This window comes from Haematobia irritans, chromosome 1, assembly GCF_050003625.1.
Source record: "Haematobia irritans isolate KBUSLIRL chromosome 1, ASM5000362v1, whole genome shotgun sequence".
NCBI classification, from domain to species: Eukaryota; Metazoa; Arthropoda; class Insecta; order Diptera; family Muscidae; genus Haematobia; species Haematobia irritans.
Genome location: NC_134397.1, coordinates 10,516,802 through 10,530,052, shown reverse-complemented (window position 1 = coordinate 10,530,052; position 13,251 = coordinate 10,516,802).

Genomic DNA, 13,251 nt, shown 5'->3' with positions numbered 1-13,251 from the left:
CATAATTTTTTATAGAGATAAAATTTTGACAAAATTCTCTATAGAGCTAAAATTTTGACAAAATTTTCTATAGAGATAAAATTTTGACATAATTTTTTATAGAGATAAAATTTTGACAACAATTTCTATAGAGATAAAATGTTGACAAAATTTTCTATAGAGATGAAATTTTGACAACAATTTCTATATAGATACAATTTGGACAAAATTTTCCATAGAGATAACATTTTGACAGCCAAAATATTCGTATCTTAATCTGTTTGACTTTTGCGGAGCTACTTTCGTGCAGCGTGAAATGACTTTGGCTTCCGTGATTCTTGTCAAAAGTAGCCACGTCGCGGAAATATAAACTGATTCTAGAACTTCTTGAGCTTAACATAGAATCGGGCACCACTCCGTGATATGAGAGAAGTTCTCCACTGTGGTATCACAATGGACTGATTACTCTAAGAGAACCTGAACTATCGGGCTGCCACTATACTTAACTCATCCTACTCTATAAATTCTTCATCATGTTCCCCTTATAATCTAATGTCGATTTTCGACTTTTTCACTAGTCGATTTTGGCTTTTATCTATTATGGTCAATTTTTAAAAATGTTACCAGTAGATTTTGAGGATTTAAAAAGGCGACTGGGACTTTTTGATGTTTTTAAAAAATGTTCTATTAGCAAAAATGACGATTTTTGCCTTTGGTATCTCTGTTCATAACGTAATATCCCTGCCTTCGTTTAAATTTGAAAATATAAATGTTGGAATATTTTCCCTTTGTAGGTATCACTTGTTTTTCTCCAATTCACCATGCTTGCAATATAATTAAGAAGCCAAAGGTGGCATTTTTATGAAAGACATTTTAAAGCCGCAAGATTTATTTTATGATATAATAAAAAAATTTAAGTTGCAATAAAATTTTGTTTTACGATAACTTCAACTTTATACAACCATCCAAAAGTGTTGGATTAATTCTCATCGGGTATTCTTTATAGCAAAAAAAAAAAAGGTTCCTACATTGGCTTTAAGAACAATCTTTCATGCGTAGCCATTTCTCCACCCTAATGGTCAATGTTGGGCATCCAACTCCCCTAAAAAAAAAAGAATTTTATGAAGTTATTGTCTGTTTAACGATATAATTTTATGGGGGCCATGACTTCTGGAGATAATACCATATTTTATGTTTTCCTCAATTAATTTTATTGCTGTATTCAAATAAAAAAATATCCCAAAAACAAACCACCATAGTCGGTGCTATTGTCTATTGGCTGTTTTGTATTTTTTTTTGTCACACCAAAATGGCCGTGTTATTTTATTCATTATGACATTGCTTTAGAAAATTCAACTATCCCAAATATGAAAGAATATTAAGACAAATACAAAATTTTAATTACTTTAAGATGTCAGTCGTTTAGTTTCTTATTCCTTTCTTTCCCCCTTTGGTTAAACCACAAGTCATCTAACCTTATTCTATGTTGAAGAAAAAACTTTGTAAAACATTCCGTTCTTAGTTTACCCCTGCTAATCAATTGTGTTATAGGAAAGCAGAGACGTGGTAGTAGAGAAAATGGTCCGGTGAATGGGCGCTTGGAGTAGTCGACCATAGCAATAAGGGCACCCACCACTAAACACTAAACCTTCATTCCATTTGATGTCTCATAGACCAAGTTAATCTTTGAGAGCCCCTTTCTAATTTTCCTTCTACAGTTTTTCACCAAGTTTATGGAAAAAACTTTAAATGTCCCATAAAACGAAGAGCTCTGTAAAAGAAACACCCATAAAGACATATATTGAGTTCGGCCCCCTCTTAGCTGTAAATGGAATTGTGGTGTGGTGATGTCTAGCATAGACAATGTCTTCAATATTCTTACTGCAGTCGTTTCAAATCGTAAAATAAACATAAAAGACATGTTTACAATTAAGAAACTAATAAATTTTGAAAAATGTTCTTCTGTTTTCTTTTTAGGGAAATATCCTCAAACCATAACTGGGAATGTTTCTCGATGTATTGAGAAGGTAGAGGCCAGCACAATGTCGTCAATAATTGCGATTTTCAAGTTATCTTCAGGCAATGTAAATTTACAGTTAAAATTATGAGATGGCTACCTCAAATTCTCTGAAAAAAAATACGTTGTCTTGAGCCAAAAATATGTTTCTCAGGTAAGTAGATCGAATGTAATAGCTTATGAACAACCAATAGTAATAGCTTATGAACTAGTATCTATGGAACTAGAAATGCTGCTGTCCAAATAAACCAAGATTCTATATTGATTTATCTGTCAGTTACTAGTAGTGCAAAAGGGAGTCAATTGGTTTCCTTAAAGGAGTTGACCATAAAAAATGTCCTTGTTCCTAGTATGGTATAAATAAAGCGAGTGAAATTACTTCTATTTACTCTGCATTTAGAGATTCTAACGATTCCTAGTCCAGAAGTAACGATATCAAATAAACAGTAACTGAACTGATACACCCGTAGTTTACTAGTAATGCAGAAGGGAGTCAATTGGTTTCCTCTAAGGACAGCCCACAATAAATTCCTCAGTTTTTGTTTTGTTTTTGCTTTAAAAACAATCGAAAGTGGAATTACTTTCGTTTACACGGCAAATAGAGATTCTACAGTTTCCTAGTCCCATATCTTAGTGCGTGTATTTATCCTTACACAAAAAGAATATATAAAGAATATAGTGTAAACAAATACATTTCTTAAGTAAGTAGATCGAATTTAATAGCATATGAGCAACTATAGATAACTACATAAGACTGGAATTTGAATTGGTTCATTTATCGTTTACTAGTAGTGAAAAATAGAGTCAATTGGTTTCGTCAAAGGAGATGCCCATAATAAATTCCGTTGTTCGCTAGTGACTTACAACTAATCGAGAGTGAGATTACTTATATTTAATTTGAAATTGGAGATTAACCGGATTTCTAGGCCAGAAATGGCGGCCTCCAAATAATACACGTGGTCTTTGAACCACGGTAGATTATGTAAAATATTCCTCTCGAACTATGAGGTACTTACATTTTCTGTAGAAATAATTTTTTCACAAAATTTTCTTAGAAATAAAATATTGACAAAATTTTCTATAGTAATAAAATTTTTCTATAGAAATAAAATTTTGTCAAAAGTTTCTATAGTCATAAAATCGTGAAAAAATTGTCTATCGAGATAAAATTAGTGATAAAATGTTGACAATATTTTTTATAGAAATAAAATTTTGACAAAATTTTTTATAGAAATAAAATTTTGACAAAATTTTCTATAGAAATAAAATATTGACAAATTTTTCTATAGAAATAAAATTTTGACAAAATTGCCTATAAAACTAAAACTTTGACAAAATATTATATAGAAATAAAATTTTGATAAAATTTTCTATAGAAATAAAATTTTAACAAAATTTTCTATAGTAATAAAGTTTTGACAAAATTTTCTGTAGAAATAAAATTTTGACAAAAGTTTGAAAAAATTTTCTATGTAGAAAAAATGTTGACAATATTTTCTATAGAAATTAAATTTTGACAAAATATTATATAGAAATATAATTTTGATAAAACTTTCTATAGAAATAAAATTTTAACAAAATTTTCTTTAGAAATAAAATTTTGACAAAATTTTCTACAGAAATAAAGTATTTACAAAACTGTCTATAGAAATAAAATTTTGACAAAATTTTCTATAGAGATAAAATTTTGGCAACATTTTTTATAGAAATAAAATTTTGACAAAATTTTCTATAGAAATAAAATTTTGACAAAATTGTCTATATAAATAAAATGTTGACAAAATTTTCTATAGAAATAAAATTTTGACAAAATTTTCTATAGAAATAAATTTTTGACAAAATATTATATAGAAATAAAATTTTCTATAGAAATAAAATTTTAACAAAATTTTCTTTAGAAATAAAATTTTGACAAAATTTTCTATGGAAATAAAGTATTGACAAAATTGTCTATAGAAATAAAATTGTGACAAAATTGTCTATAGAAATAAAATTTTGACAAAATTTTTTATAGAAATAAAATTTTGACAAAATTGTCCATAGAAATAAAATTTTGACATTTTTTATAGAATTCAAATTTTGACAAAATTTCCTATAGATATAAAATTTTGATAAAATATTCTACAGAAAAAAAAATTTTGACAAAATTTTCTATAGAAATAAAATTTTGACAAAATTTCACCCAATTTGGTGCATAGCAGCAAAATCGCACTTGAAAAAGTTGAAAGTTCTTCAAAACAAATAATAAGTATTGGAGATACTCTACATCTATACTCCACAACGAAACAGGATACATGAAATTGGAAGAATTTCTTGCCATGCTTAATTCTAATTACATGAACAAAGCAAAATATTCTCCTTATCCGCTGATAAGGTCTTGCAGCGAATAAGACTTTTATTAATACTTCAATCATTAGAATTATCAAATTGGAAGTCGTATGTTTATCGTGGCTATTCCCGCAATATCCCTGTATAGTCATACATATTCCAAAATATTTGAACTGATTATGATGATGTATATAAAGGTTTTATCCTAATTTTCCCTTTAAAAATATATAGATAAATATAGATTGAAACATATTGTTAATATCTCTGATGAATAATCTTATTTGTAGCAATATCTAAAAGATAAAATCTCATCCAAACATTGTAATTATAATGAGAAATGAAGACTAATAAATACGAATTCAAAAAATTGAAAAAAAAATTGAAAAAAAAATTGAAATTGACAAAATTTCAATAGAAATAAAATATTGACAAAATTGTCGATAGAAATAAAACTTTGACAAAATATTATACGGAAATAAAATTTTGATAAAATTTTCTATAGAAATAAAATTTTGACAAAATTTTTTATTGAAATAAAATTTTGAAAAAATTTTCTATAGAAATAAAATTTTAGCAAAATTTTATATAGTAATAGAGTTTTGCCAAAATTTTCTTTAGAGAATTTTCTATAGAGAAAAAATTTTGACAAAAATTTCTATAGAAATAAAATTTTAACAAAATTTTCTATAGTATTAAAACTTTAACAAAATTTTCTATAGTAATAACATTTTGACAAAATTTTCTTTAGAAATAAAATTTTGACAAAAGTTTCTATAGTGTTAAACTGTGAAAAAATTTTCTATAGAGAAAAAATGTTGACAAAATATTATATAGAAATAAAATTTTGATAAAATTTTCTATAGAAATAAAATTTTAACAAAATTTTCTATAGTAATAAAATTTTGACAAAATTTTCTATAGAGAAAAAATTTTGACAAAATATTATATAGAGATAAAATTTTGATAAAATTTTCTATAGAAATAAAATTTTAACAAAATTTTCTATAGTAATAAAATTTTGACAACATTTCCTTTAGAAATAAAATTTTAACAAAATTTTCTATAGTCATAAAATTTTGACAACATTTTCTATAGAGAAAAAAGTTTGACAAAATATTATATAGAAATTAAATTTTGATAAAATTTTCTATAGCAATAAAATTTTAACAAAATTTTCTATAGTAATAAAATTTTCACAAAATTTTCTTTAGAAATAAAATTTTGACAAAAGTTTTTATAGTGATAAAATTTTGAAAATATTTTCTAAAGAGAAAAAATTTTGAGAAAATATTATATAGAAATAAAATTTTGATAAAATTTTCTATAGAAATAAAATTTTAACAAAATTTCTATAGTAATAAAATTTTGACAAAATTTTCTATAGAGAAAAAATTTTGACAAAATATTATATAGAAATAAAATTTTGATAAAATTTTCTATAGAAATAAAATTTTTTAAAAATATTTTTGAGTGTTGTTGACCTATTTTATGTTTATTCTGATTATTAATTTTGTTCGGCTTGAGGTCATAGAAACAATCGATTATTGATTTGTTTTAATATTTATTTCCAATATTTCGGTTAGTGCCACTAACCATCTTCTGGGATTTTGTATGTGAGTTCGTGTGATGCTGTTCGTTCTGCAAGTCACCGTTGATAAAATTTTCTATAGAAATAAAATTTTAACAAAATTTTCTATAGTAATAAAATTTTGACAAAATTTTCTTTTGAAATAAAATTTTAAACAAAATTTACTATAGTAATAAAATTTTAACAAAATTTTCTATAGTAATAAAATTTTGACAAAATTTTCTTTAGAAATAAAATTTTAACAAAATTTTCTATAGTAATAAAATTTTAACAAAATTTTCTTTAGAAATAAAATTTTGACAAAATTTTCTATAGAAATAAAATTTTGACAAATTTTCCTATAGAGATAAAATTTTAACAAAATTTTCTTTAGAAATAAAATGTTGATAAAATTTTCTATACAAAGAAAATTTTGACATATTTTCCTATAGAGATAAAGTTTTGATAAAAATTTTCTATAGAAATAAAATTTTAACAAAATTTTCTATACAAATAAAATTGTAACAAAATTTTCTATAGCAATAAAATTTTAACAAAATTTTCTATAGAAATAAAATTTTGGCAAAATTTGCTATAAATTCAATAAACTTAAGAATTTTAATTTTCGTGTAAGAACATACTACCAAAGTCCATATATCCAAGAAATTGTTCCTTATAGGAGAAATCATAATATAAAATTTTTCAAATACTGGAATAAAATAATAAAACATTTCTATCGAAGCAAAAAATAGTTTTTTCATGATAACCATGATTCCTGCTTCGACCGAACACCAAAAAGTTTTTCAGCGGTGGATTATCTCACCTCAGTAATGCTGGTGACATTTCTGAGGGTTTCAAAGCTTCTCTAAGTGGTTTCCTTGCATTGTGGAACGCCGTTCGGACTCGGCTATAAAAAAGGAGGTTCCTTGTCATTGAGCTTAACATGGAATCGGGCAGCACTCAGTGATAAGAGAAGTTAAACAATGTGGTATCACAATGGATTGAATAGTCTAAGTGAGCCTAATACATCGGGCTGCCACCTAACCTAAACTTCGGTAAAAATTTCTTCAAATTATTTTTGAAGAAATTTTTCTTAGACTATTTTAGGCACGAGTGGCAGTCGTGGTCTGAAGAGGTTCACCCATCGTTTACTAGTAGTTTAGAAGGGAGTCACTTAAGTTTCTTAAAGTAGCAGGTCTTAAAGAATTTCTTTAATTTTTCGCAAAAGTAATCGAAAGTGGAATTACTTTCATTTACTCTGAAATAGTTTCTTAGCACATTTCATAGTGAGCACCTTTACCCATACACAAAATGACCTTATAAAAATATAATGTGACACAAGTCCTTGGTGTGATATTAGAATTCCAATGAATATGTTGTGATAAAATTTTATTCATTTTAGATCTGTCTGTTTGAGAAAACCCCAAGTTATTTATATGAAAAGGGCAATATCAGCTAATCTCTCCCCCAGCTGTAGTAAAACTAAAGGCCAACTATCGTTTCAAATACTGCTGACACATATTTGCCGCAAAACCCAAACTTGAATAAAATATCTGCTGTAGTAGTGAATTGCCTGTCCGAAATTCCCCTCATTTCATAGCAAATTTTTTTTGCACAATTTCCCAAAAAAAACAAAAACGAAAAATTAATGGTCTTGCTTTAATACCTACCAAAGGAAGTTGTGAATAACACCATCGGAAAAAAACACAAGGATAAACAAAAAAATAGGAGGGTAATATGAAACCCATCAAGTAAAAAAAAAACGAAAACAAAAGAACAGAGGGGAGTAAAGTGCCAACATTTTGGTAAAAATTGACAGGCTATAAAAAGCGCATTCAAGCAACACACAATAAATGGCATACATTCGCTGTAATTCCCAGACCAATCAGCGATCTCTGTCTAACCTATATCCAGTAATGATGCTTACTTCACATGCAATCAAAAATGGAACAATGCTAACATTCGACATCCTTATATCCAAGGATGACTCTTAAGAGAGTTTGCAAAAAAAAAGTTAACAACAACAATCAAATTTGCGATTCCTCGACCCATTCATTATGGAAGTGTTATGAAAATGCCACTGTACAGTGTACAGTGGCATTTTCAGTGTACACATCTGTCCCAATCCAAACAGAAGTAACACCATAATCAACCCTCTAATTACAAAAGGGCTTAGAAAAATATGTGACGACCTGGTCAACGGAATACAAAACAAAAATTACTTTCATAGGGTTGACTGGAACCCCAAGAATAGTACAGACTTCGTTCGTTGTGCTTGTGAATAGCATGCTAATCTTACACACAGGATCATCGGTTCAATACTAAATATATTGGTGTTACTAAATATATATATATATATATATATATATATATATATATATATATATATATATATATATATATATATATATATATATATATATATATATATATATATATATATATATATATATATATATATATATATATATATATATATATATATATATATATATATATATATATATATATATATATATATATATATATATATATATATATATATATATATATATATATATGAAAACCCAAACTTGTTTTTTTAATTTTAATGGAATGGACCATTTAATTTTAATTTTAATTGAATGGCCCACATCGGTTAGCATAGCTATATAGTCCTCATATAATTTTTGTTGTGGACTTGAACTAGTCTTTTAATTTCTTGAACGTTCGTAAATGGTTATTAAAAATGCAAACATGTCGGAAAATTTTCGTTCATTTAATGAATCTCAAAATATGAAATACAATTTAGTTCAATTTTCGCACGAAAACCGAACTAAATGAAAATGAACTATCATTTTTCCCATAACGTAGTTTATTTTTTCTTTTCTGTGTATTTATTGTATTATTTATTTATAATTATTTTATCTTTAAATTAAATAATTTTCTTGCAATTTTTTAAGACTTCACACGAATTGGTATTTTCTTATAAATTGCTTGCTTATTATTATAATTGGAATATGCTAAATATTAGCATTTAGGATTTTGCTATGAATTTGTACCAATTGTACCAGTTAATTTTTTAACTTCAATCAACTTTATAATTGGAAATATTTTGGTAATATTATTTTCTGTGTATAAGAATCACTTCATAAGTGTGCCACCTTTTGTGCCACTTTTTGAAATAAGTGTGCCACTTTTTATTGGTACTTTTTAGACAATGTCAATGGTAACGCTAACACGCATACCATCTGAAAGTTTCTAAGGCTATTATAAAATTCGAAGGGGCTTAAAATTATGCGGGAGTAGCAAAACCCCACTCCCTTACACTCCATCCCTTGCAGCTTCCCAAATGGTCCCAACTATTTTGAAAGCTGGGTTTTGCACACATAGCTACATCAACTTAAAATTTATTTGTGGATCCACTAGTATGCGACATCTAGGCCCTCAAATTAATCCCATACGGCCGTTAAAAAAATTCACAAATTTGTCATACCCTGTGCCACAGGATATTATAAGGGGAAAAAGCTAAATATACTAAAAGTAAAACTTAAAATACAAAAAAATTGGTCCTACATATTTCATACTTTAAATAATTTGGCGATTTTTCTTTCTTTGTTAAAAATATTTCCATATAATTCCTTCGGTAAATTACCCAAAAAACAAGTTTTTTGTTCAAATTAAAAATTACGAAAAAAAAAACAAATTAGTTCTGCTCATTAATTTTGTTAGGAGGCTGACATGAAATGCATAGGAATTTACCTTTGGTTATTATATCATACCAATTGGTTCCCCTGGGTTTCAATTCCCAATATGCCACATGCCGGTTCAAAAAGTTCGCGCCCATTGCATGCAGACTGAATAAACTGAAAAGCTGGTACAACAGGAAATTTTAGTTAATTCCTTGAAATTTTTTTTTGGATTTTAGTTTTAGATTGCTCTTAAACAAAAAAAAAAAAAATACCCGCCGCGTGTGTGTAATAAAGGCAGCAATTGCCCCGAAATGATGATTGTGATGATAATCATCGTAGCCATCGTTAACCATTATGTGCAGCAGGCACTAATACTTGCCTCAGGCTAAGGTTTGACTCGCCCCTTGCCATTAATGTCATCCTTAGTCGAACGACAGCACAAAATCCCTTCCAGACTAATGGCAATGTCTTTCATCCATGACGAATGACCACCATTCCATTTTAACAAAAAAGAACAAAATGAGAACCCACTTCAATCAATAGCAGCGCTCTTATCATCTACAAGCGTCGTTAGTGTAGAAACGTGCTTTGTAGCCAGTTTTTTTTCTTTAATTTTTTTTATTGTATTCCCAAACATTGATCCCTCTTTGGTTCTGCCAAATTATTTTCCAACATTTTTGTTCATTCCAGTTATTTCTAAAGTGTCTTGAGGATAATTGAATTTTTGATTTATTACTGCTCGAAAGTTCACACATGCCGTCAATCATTGTTTTTGGAGAGGCTACACATGTGCGCATAATTCAAAATCAATTTCAATGGTGTTTATTATTCTCACAGAGCAGGGGATTTTTTTGTAATGATTTTTAAGGATATATATTTTTATTCAAAATTAAAAAAAAAAAAAAAAAAAAAAAACAAATAAAAATAAGATAAACCCAAAATAGGGCTAGGGAGACACCCTAAACGAAATCTACCACAGAAAAACATTTTAACAAAAAACTTCTATACACTGTTAGAAAAATATGTTTTTCATATGTTCCGATATAATCAAAATGTGTTTAGGGCACAATTTTAAAACACAATATATTTAAGTGCGAACATGTAATGTTCCTGAACTAACACTATATGTTTGGGACATCTATGTTAATATGTTAGAATATATCATGTTTGGGGCATGAATGTTTCATAAAAATCATATGTGTGAATGCAAACATATATAAATTTACAAATTTCGACTAAACATACATGTGTTGTGATATTTTATTCAAAGCGACAGAGAGAGTATAGAGAAAGAAATAGAGATGGAAACCGGGAGAGTTGTCGAAAGATATCAACATAAGATATCAACATAGTGAAAAATTACACAGTAAAATGTATAAAAACAAAGTTTAATTCCTCTTTATTAATAAGTAGTCCACGATGAGTTGACGGACACCACCAAATATAAAAGCGGGCATTAAGTTCGAGTTTTACAGCTAAAACAATTTAAAAAGTTTATTTTCTTTAAAATTAATTATTAAAGAAAAATAAAAGGCATTTTAGAGGTGTTAAATGCTAGTAAAAACTGTTCACGACTAAATAAATGTATGTTTAAATTATATATAATTATTTATGTATGTTTATACTCGACTCCACGTTCTTCTTTTGTTAGAGTTTTTGAATTCCTTCCAAATTTTAAAGTTTTGTACCAAAAACAGTTTTTTGTTACAAAATTGTTATTTTTGCAATGAAAAATAATATTTTATCCAAAAATCAGTCAATTTCGTTTATATCAAGCACTGTTACTGACTATAAATCTTTAATAACCCACATTTCGAAGTTTCATTATAAAAATTTAATATAGTATAAATATACATGTGAAAATAAGAAAAAAAAAGTTTTCGGTCGGAGCAGGGATTGAACCCACGACCCTTTGCATATAAGGCAGACATGCTAACCACTGCTCCACGTGGCAAACAAATGTATGTTTCTGTTAAATAATGTTATGTTTGCATGGGCTCGTGGGCGCTGCAAACTATGCTATATAAATGTAATTTATAACGATAATTATCTCCTGGTGACTGTAACAGCTACGTAATCCAGTGGATAGTGTGTTGGCTTACAAACTGTATGGTCCTCGGTTCGATTCTCCGTGCAGGAGAAAGGTAAAATTTAAAAAAAAATATAAAAGTGAATAATTTCTTCAACATTATTTGTATTACAGAAAAAGGTGCCAAGAACTAATAAATTTCGTGGAAGTGAAAATTACGAGTATGTTAGGGAATGAGCATAATCGTGTTTGGGAAAAATTCTTCCAAGCATATAATATTTTTTGGCTCAAAATGCTTCCAAACATATAATATGTTCGCATAAAACAAACTTATTAATGTTTCGACAGTATCAAATAATATATGTGCTTCCTGCAAAATATGTTTGGAACATATGTTAAAGAAGCGATTTTTTTGAGGGTGTAGAAATTAAATTTTGGCAAAAATTTCCTTAAGAAATAAAATGTTGAAAAAATTTCCTATGGAAATAAAATTTTGACAAAATTTCTTATAGAAATAAAATGTTGACAAGATTTTCTATAGTAATGAAATTTTGACAAAATTTTCTATAGAAATGAAATTTTGACAAAATTTAGAGAAAATATCGAATAAAAAAGGAATATTGACCGAATCCTCTATGGAAATGAAAATTTAACAAAATTTCCGATAAAAATAGATGTTGACGAAATTCTCTATGCAAATAAAAGTTTGAAAAATTCGAAATGAAATTTTTAAAAAATTTCCTATAGAAATAAAATTTTGACAAAATGTCCTATAAAAATAAAATTTTGACATAATTTCCTATAGAAATGAATTTTTAACAAAATCTCTGATAGAACTAATTTTGACAAAATATCGTATAGAAATGAAAATTTGACAAAATTTCCTATAGAAATGAAAGTTTGATAAAATTTCTTATATAAATGAAATTTTAACAAAAAAACTCCTATAGAAAAAACTCTTATTTTGACAAAATTTCCTATAGAAACGAAATTTTGACAAAACTTCCTATAGAAATGAAATTTTGACAAAATTTCCTAAAGAAATGAAATTTTGACAAAATTTCCTATAGAAATTATATTTTGACAAAATTTTCTGTTGATATGCAATTTTGAAAAAATTTTCTGTTGAAATGCCATTTTGACAAAATTTCATATAGAAATGAAATTTTGACAAAATTTCCTATAGAAATGAAATTTTGACAAAAATTCCTACACTCAAAACAAAAAAAAAAAATAAAATAAGTTTACTAGGATCCAAAGATTTTTACCTTGTCTTAAGAATTTTGGTATTGATTCCAAAGATGCAGCTTCTTTAAAATAAAGAAATTTTTTTGCGACCTATCTGGCTTTAAATCTAAAACCAATAAAATTCAAATAAGAATAAAGATCTCATTTATCTAATTTTCATTCTCTTTTCGCGGTTTAAAAATCCAAATTATAACGGATACTTCAAAGTAATTTTTTTTTTAATTCCAAAAAAACTTTAAACCAAAGACACTAAATCCTCAAAAATAAGTCTTAGTCTATATTTGAAGCGTTTTTATCTTAAATCTAAAGTTTCAATATTTCAGTTAATTTAAGGCAATTTCTTTAAATCAAAAATGTGTTTCTTTACTTCAAGGAAAATTAGCCTTCGTTCATATGGAAATAAAATTTTGAC